Source organism: Neophocaena asiaeorientalis, unplaced genomic scaffold (assembly GCF_003031525.2).
Source record: "Neophocaena asiaeorientalis asiaeorientalis breed wild unplaced genomic scaffold, Neophocaena_asiaeorientalis_V1.1 scaffold25, whole genome shotgun sequence".
NCBI lineage: Eukaryota > Metazoa > Chordata > Mammalia > Artiodactyla > Phocoenidae > Neophocaena > Neophocaena asiaeorientalis.
The window spans coordinates 3,963,967-3,970,058 of NW_020172492.1; positions in this window are offsets into that span (position 1 = coordinate 3,963,967).

A 6,092-nucleotide genomic window follows, 5' to 3' on the forward strand; every position below is an offset into this window, starting at 1 on the left:
AGTTTATGCTGTCAGTTTTGTGTAGGTTTGGAATTTTGTGCAGTGTTATATTTGGTAATGACAAGCTTTCGAGCACCACCCTAGTTTTAAACAAACTGAAGTAAAGAAAATTTTATGTTTCAAATACACTTTGAATTTTGTGTCCAGATTTTAACTGATATAAATAAAATAGTATATCTTCTAAACATATGTAACTTACATCAAACTGCTGTTTATAGTAAAGAAGCAGGGCTCAAGCTTCCAATACCAGAGGACAAACACCCTTTTTTCTAAGTTAGTTGCTTTAATTTCATGGAAAAAAACAAGGTTTATAAGTATTTTTCTCCAAATGTAGCCATCCTAAAATATTCAGTGTTAACTATGCTTTTAGTACTCTATTTTAAAATATTGCCTCATGTAAACTGTTTCAGAAATGGAAAAGTCACCCAAAGGTGCAAAAAAGAGCAAAATGAGTCATGTTTTATATAGAAAGATTACAAGTTTATTTTAAGCTTTAATACAAACATGAAGTTGATATATAAATGTAATTATATAAGTATTTTTATTTGTATATCCTCTATGGAATTCACTCTGAATTAACTTTCAATATATTAAGTAGAGACTGAGCAAAAGAAATTTTAAGGCAACACATATACTGGCATGTTTATGCACTCAAACAGGATAGTTTGCAAGATCATTATTTCCAGACAGTCTTTGCTTTTTAGATATTTCTTATTTCGTGCATGTTTTACCTAGAGGGATGGAAAGGGGCATTCTCTAAAAATATGAAGTGATTATCCAAAAGTACAGGTTACTCCTAGAAAGATATTGCTACTCCCCAAGAATCGTGGGGTCATGATGAAATCAAGGACATCATCATCTCCTGGCCACCCTCCACCTTCCCCCCTTGCCCTGAATAAGTCATACTGGATTTCTCTGTTACAGAACTGTGTATTTCTTCTTCCTTGAACTACTATCAGGCAACTCTTACTGGCTGAGTCATCACAACGTCTTCCAGTATAATTATATTATGTAAGGCACTAATATATTCCAGTACATCCTTGATTTTTAATGACCTCAATAGGTCATGCAGTTCAACAGCTGCATCTAGCAGGACCAAAGTTACATTTAAAAAAGAATTATTTTTATTTATTTATTTATTTTTGGCTGCGTTGAGTCTTCATTGCTGTGCGTGGGCTTTCTCCAGTTGCGGTGAGTGGGGGCTACTCTTCGTTGTGGTACATGGGCTTCTCATTGAAGTGGTTTCTCTTGCTGCAGCACGTGGGCCCTAGAGTGTGTGGGCTTCAGTAGTTGTGGCGCACGGGCTTAGTTGCTCCGCAGCATGTGGGATCTTCCCGGACCAGGGCTCGAACCCGTTTCCCCCGCACTGGCAGGCAGACTCCTAACCACTGCGCCATCAGGGAAGTCCCAGGACCAAAGTTACTCTTCAAGACTGTACATTAATTTACATTAATTTAAGGAGCGCCATTTTAAGCTATTTTCTAGTCCTCTTTGTACATACTTACCACACTCTGTTAAAAGCATTTATCTATCTGTTTCCTCAACACACTATGCCTGCCTCAAGTATAAACACACACACACACAAACTTGTCTTGATCATTTTCATATCTCTATTATTGAAGTATATTTGATTTACAATGTTGTGTTAGTTTCAGGTGTACAACAAACTGATTCAGTTTTATGTATATTTTTTCAGATTCTTTTCCATTATAGGTTATTACAAGGTATTGAATATAGTTCCTGTGCCGTACAGCAGGTCCTTATTATTTACCTATTTTATATATAGTAGTGTGTATCTGTTAACCCCAAGTTCCTAATTTATCCCTCCCCCCACCTTTCCCCTTTGGTAACCATAAGTTTGTTTTCTATGTCTGTGAGTCTGTTTCTGTTTTGTAAAGAAGTTCTTCCGTATCGTTTTTTTTTAAGATTGCACATGTAAGTGATATCATATGGTATTAGTCTTTCTCTGTCTGACTTCACTCAGTGTGACAATCTCTAGTCCGTCTATGTTGCTGCAGATGGCACTATTTCATTCTTTTTTATGGCTGAGTAGTATTGCATTGTATATATATACACCACACCTCCTTTCATCTGTTGATGGGCATTTAGGTTGCTTCCATGTCTTGGCTATTGTAAGTAGTGCTGCTGTGAACCCTGGGGTGCATGTATCTTTTTGAATTAGAGTTTTTGTTTTATTTCCGGATATGTGCTTAGGACTAAAATTCTTTCTAAGCCTCATTTTGCTCATCTGTAAGATGAAATTAATACTGTATACATCACAAGATAGTTGTGGGGGTTCATGTGTATGATCTTTCACACATACATTTCCAGAGAATCTTACTGACCGTACAAATTTTCTTGTTACATTTATTCCAAAAAAGTCATTGAGCAACTCTTACCTAAAAGGCAATAAATAAAGAATTGTCAGGTATACAAAGCTGAAAGACATGGTTCCCGCCCTTGAATAGGGAAGGTAGCAATTATTTATTGTTGCAAAATAAACTCTCCCTAAGGTGACCAGCATTCAGATTACCTGGGTCTGAGGGGATTCCTGGGACAGGAAATGTTCAGTTTTAAAACGAAGACAGTCTGGAGTAAACTGGGTCAAGTAGGTTGCCATAAATCCATCCCAAACCTTAGTTGCTTAAAGCAAAAATGGTTAATGGTTTCTTGAGAATCTGGCTAGCTCTTCTGCCGGTTTCCTCTGGGCTTATTTGCGCAGCTATCTTCAACTGGAAGGGCGACGGGGCCTCTTCAACTACATGGTCTCTGATCCAACCTTTTCACAGCATGGTGCGTGATCTCAGTTGTAGGCCCCTACACCCCAATGCTCAAGCAACGTATCAAGCCTTTGCTCCCCTCACATTTGCTCCTGTCCAGTTGGCCAAAGCAAGTGTCAAGGCCCAGCCCTACATTAGTGTGGGAGGAGCATATACACGGACATGGAGAACAGGAGGCCCAGCTCCTTTGGAGTTGTTACTACAAAGATCTACACCTACCCAGCAAGTTAGTGTGTTATGGTCTTCCTGTCAGGTGTGCAAGTAATAGGATAGAGGTTGTAGAGAAAAACCAAAGTGGGAGGGAAAAGCAGTGGGCTGGAATTGAGAGCCCTGGGCCAGAGACTGAACTCTACAATACTTGCTTTGAATACCTTAGTTACCTAACTTCTAGGAGCTTCATTTTGTCATCAGTAAAATTACCCATGCCACCTTCACAAGGTCCTTATGTTATAAAAATGTAAGTTTAATGTATAAAAATGCAAAATATTTTTCATTTAAAATTTTTTTAAAATTTTGTTTTATTGAAGTATAATTCATTTACAAAGTTGTATTAATTTTCTACTGTATATCAAAGTGATTCAGTTTTACATATATATACATTCTTTTCCATTTTCTTTTCTATTATGGTTTATCACAAGATATTGAATATAGTTCCCTGTACCATACAGTAGGACTTTGTTTATCCCCATTTTCTGTGTAACAGTTTGCATCTGCTAACCCCAAACTCCCATTCCATCCCTCCCCCACACACCCTCCACCCCTTGGCAACCACAAGTCTGTTCTCTATGTCTGTGAGTCAAAATATTTTTTAAATTAACTAAATTAACTAAATTGTCTTAGGATATGGCTCTTCCTACCACTGAAATCTTCTGATAAACTAGCACTTTATAATAATTCTTTTTAGAAATTTTTAATGCAATTACGTTACTTGTTTTAGCTATGTTAAGTCATAACTTAATTTTCCTTACTCTTCCAACTTCTCGGTTCTTTTTATTGATCAAAAAAGGATAATTTCCATTTGGGGGCATTTTGAGTTAAAATGGAAACCAGTGTTTATCCCAACTTGGAATAAAAACCATTATCAATACACAGAAATAACTACATCCTAGTATTTAAATATCGTATTTTAATGCATTCTTGCATCACGTTAAGCTTTAAATGCAGACAGTCCCTGACTTATCATGATTTGACTTAGGGTTTTTGGACTTCATGATGGTGTGAAAGTGATATGCACTCAGTAGAAACCATACTTCAAATTTTGAATTTCCATCTTTTCCCGGGCTAGTGATGCCACGGCTCCCTGTCAGCCCAGCGACCACAGTCAGGAAGGTAAACAAGCCATATGCTTACAGCCATTTCTGCACCCATACAGCCATTCTGGTTTTCACTTTCAGTACAGTGTTCAATAAACGACATGAGATTGTCAATACTTTATTATAAAATCGGCTTTTGGTTAGATGAGTTTGCCCAAGTGTGGACTGATGTAAGTGTTCTGAGCACGTTTAAGGCCGACGAGCCCAAGCTGTGATGGTTGGTAGGTTAGGTGTATTAAATACACTTTCAACTTGTGATGGGTTTACTAGGCTGGAACCCTCTGTAAGTTGAGGAAAGTCTATAATGTGATTTCCATGTTGTTCGCTCATGTTAAATTCCTCACATTTTGATTTCTCTTAAAAAAATAAACGACGATTTATTTTGATCTTAGTAGGCTGTATTCATTTAGTCATGTTCAGCCCATGCATGTGCCTTTTCCGTTATGACTAGGACAGAGTGTATCTGTATGAAATCCACTTCATAATGTTTAACTCTGTGTTATATAGGTGACTTTGGCAGTATATTTTCTTTTTCATTTGAAGAAACCCATTATGCAAAAATTTTTCTTAGGTAAAAGTGTAAGAATCTGAGTTCTAACGTTTGTCTAGGTTCAAATGTCAGCTCCACAACTTAATTGCTGTGTGTCCTTGAACAAATTATTTAAACTTTCTGTGCCTTTTCTATTGAGTGGTGATGATCATGGTATATATCTCATGGTATTGCTATGAATATTTAATGATTTAACAAGTGCTGAAAGCTTAAAACAACATCTGGCACAAAGGAGTGTCTGAGTAAATGTATCCTCTGTAACTACTACCATTATTTATGTCTCATCATAAAACAAACTCGATTTTTCCTTCACCATTTATTTAATTACGTATCCATTCAACACATATTAATTACCTGCTCTGTGTCAAGCATTGCTCTAGTAAAGGGAATCAGGAGTGCCAGGGTGAAGTGACAAGAGTACATTGCAGTCTTCAAGGCAGTGCTCACTGAGTGGATGCTATTTGTGTAGGGATTTGAGGAGGTGCTGAAATAAACAGTAGTGATGCCTGGAAGAAGAATATTCCAGGTACAAGCACAGCCGGGCACCAGTCCTAACGCGGAAGCAGGTGGAGGTATGCCTGAGGTGTTCAAAGCACAAGGAGGCCAGTGGGACTGGAGCTGAATGACGGAGGGAGAGTAACAGGACTAAAAGACAGAGAGATGTAACAGAGGCTGGGTCACACGGAGACCCGTACGCCATTGTAAGGACTTGGCTTTTCTGCTGAGGAAAACAAGGAACTGTTCTAAGATTTTGATTTAGTGTTTTAAGAGGCTACCCTGTTGAGTAAAGATGTAAAGAAAGAAACACAGAGACCAGACTCCACTGATAATGATCTTGCCAAGGTTATCAAATGCATTCTTGCGCCTCTGCCCTAAGGGTACTTTTCAGTCCTTACGTTCCCCAAATTTCCAGCAGTTGGGGTTACTGTGGATCATTTGTTACCCTTTGTAAAGCTCTCATTTCCTGCCTGTTCTGATAGCATGTCTCTTCATGTTCCTCATAACCCCCCACCCGCCTTTTTCTTTATCCTATTTATTAGCTGCACTTTCTGTTCCTATTAGTACTGGTGTTGCCCAGACCTCTCATTCTATACTGCTCTGTGCAGTGGCACGAAGGGTAGTTAAGTGCTTAAGAGCAAAGACGCTGGAATTAAGTTGACCTAGTTCACCAGCTGGTGTGTGTGTTTGGGGGAGATAGTGAACCTCTAAGGTTCTACAGAATGAGAAAGTAAAGTTACATACTTTATCTTGCTTTTATGCAGACCAAATCATATGTTGTTTTGAGGACTGAAGTAAATGTGCTTAACCGAGTGCATGGAACATGGTAAGTGCATAGAAGTGAGATTATTTTACCACCTGGCAATGCAAGGCATTTCCAAAGCTTCAGTTTCTATCAAGAGGCTGATGGCTTCCAAGTGTATATCTTAAAGCCACATATGTCACATATAT